Source organism: Fonticula alba (assembly GCF_000388065.1).
Source record: "Fonticula alba strain ATCC 38817 unplaced genomic scaffold supercont2.5, whole genome shotgun sequence".
Lineage (NCBI taxonomy): Eukaryota > Rotosphaerida > Fonticulaceae > Fonticula > Fonticula alba.
The window spans coordinates 289,722-291,332 of record NW_009242975.1 but is presented as its reverse complement, the minus strand read 5'-3'; the positions used below and the strand labels follow the sequence as shown (position 1 = coordinate 291,332).

The 1,611-nt window shown below is 69.0% G+C and overlaps 4 non-coding genes across 4 annotated transcripts; 2 read left to right on the top strand and 2 right to left on the bottom strand.

Annotated features, from left to right (window-relative positions):
* The first annotated feature begins 253 nt into the window (after window positions 1-253).
* H696_03260 lies at window positions 254-324 on the top strand. The gene has a single exon. It is a non-coding gene; the product is annotated as a tRNA-Gly (tRNA).
* A 7-nt stretch (window positions 325-331) lies between these two features.
* H696_03259 lies at window positions 332-403 on the top strand. The gene has a single exon. It is a non-coding gene; the product is annotated as a tRNA-Thr (tRNA).
* A 159-nt stretch (window positions 404-562) lies between these two features.
* H696_03258 lies at window positions 563-635 on the bottom strand. The gene has a single exon. It is a non-coding gene; the product is annotated as a tRNA-Phe (tRNA).
* A 776-nt stretch (window positions 636-1,411) lies between these two features.
* Window positions 1,412-1,485, bottom strand: H696_03257. Its single transcript has one exon. It is a non-coding gene; the product is annotated as a tRNA-Arg (tRNA).
* Window positions 1,486-1,611: the final 126 nt, after the last annotated feature.

Genomic DNA, 1,611 nt, shown 5'->3' with positions numbered 1-1,611 from the left:
GGGGGGGGGCCCGGCCCCCGCTGCCTTCCAACAACAGCCCCTGGAGCCGGCGGCCGGCGGCCGGCGTTTGCGCGGGCGCGGGAGGGCCGAGCCCGGCCAGGATGCTCCCAGGGCCGCGTGTCACGCGGGGCCCGCACGTGCCCACGTTCCCCCGTGCACCGCTGCCAGGGCCGGTGCTCCGTGCGCCGCGGGGCGGGGGAAACAAAAAGGTGTCCGTCATAAGCCCAGCGGCCGTGGGGCTCCTCACGGAAGCGCGTCGATGGTTTAGTGGTAGAATTGCCGCCTGCCACGCGGTAGACCCGGGTTCGATTCCCGGTCGACGCACGCCGCCGCTTGTTTAGCTCAGTGGTAGAGCGCCAGTCTAGTAAACTGGAGGTCGGGTGTTCGATCCACCCAATGAGCACCATTGCTTTTTGCCCCGGCCGCTTTTGCCGCCGCCTTGTGCATCGCGCGCGCCCGTGTGTATTTCTCTCCTCGGCGTGGGGACACCCCGACGGGATATATTATGCGCAAAGAGACCGGGGCTGCCCCGCCCTCGGGGCGCGCCGGGCAAAAGAGTAGTTGCCTCGAACCAGGATTGAACTGGTGACCTTGTGATCTTCAGTCACACGCTCTCCCAACTGAGCTATCGAGGCTTGGGTGTAGAGCACCCTCCGGGGCATATATGCGTGAATCTGCCGCGGCCGGCGCCGGCCCCACTCTGGCTGGGCCTCTCGGGGCCATCCGGAGCGCGTCGCCGGCTCTGGTCCCCCCCCCCCGCCCACCCGGGTTCAAGGCGCCCGCCTGGGTGGAAGAACCGAGGGCGGCTCGGCCGGGCGGTGTGTCCGCCCTGGGTCGCTGCTCCATGCTGCCCCCGCAAAAACACGGCCCTGGGATTCCGGCCTCCCTGCCCCGCCCCGCCCCCCCCCGGTCGAGGGAGGCGTACCTTGTCCTGGGCGAAATGGCGCCTCTCCCCCCCTCGGGTGGAACATCAAAGGTCCGTGACTCGGGGTGGGGCGCTTTTCTCTCGGACCTGCTCGGGGGGAGCCCGCGACGGCCTCGCATGTGGGGGGCAGCCCCGACACTCGGCCAGCCTTTTGTGCGGGGTGGCCGGCGACGGGCCCCCCTGCCAGGCTGCAGCATGTGTCCCGGCTTTCGAACGGCGTCTCCGTGGTCCCGGGCCGAAAGCTGCCCAACAAAGGGGAACCCGGCGTCCGGCCGGGAATGGCCCCCCCCCTCCGGCACACAAGCCCCCCTTGCCCGGGCGGCAATTTTATATATTGGCGGTGCATGTATTTCCCCGATTTTTGGTGGCCCATGCCCGGCCGCCAGAGCCGCGAGAGGCCGAAACCCGGGGGTTATTTATGGTTCCGCGCATTGCCCCCCCCCCCCCCCCCCCGAAACAGTGGTGGCGGAGCAAAAAGGGGAAAGATGACCACGATGCGGCTCGAACACACAACCTCCTGATCCGTAGTCAGGTGCTCTATCCAATTGAGCTACGCGGCCGTCGGGGAAGCAGGGCCGCCCGGGCGCTTTTGTGGCCGCGGGCTGGGCACGCCGGGCGCCGGGGCGGGGCAACATCGGCCACGAGGGGGGGGGGTGTACACATCTATATTTCCGCGGGCAGGCATG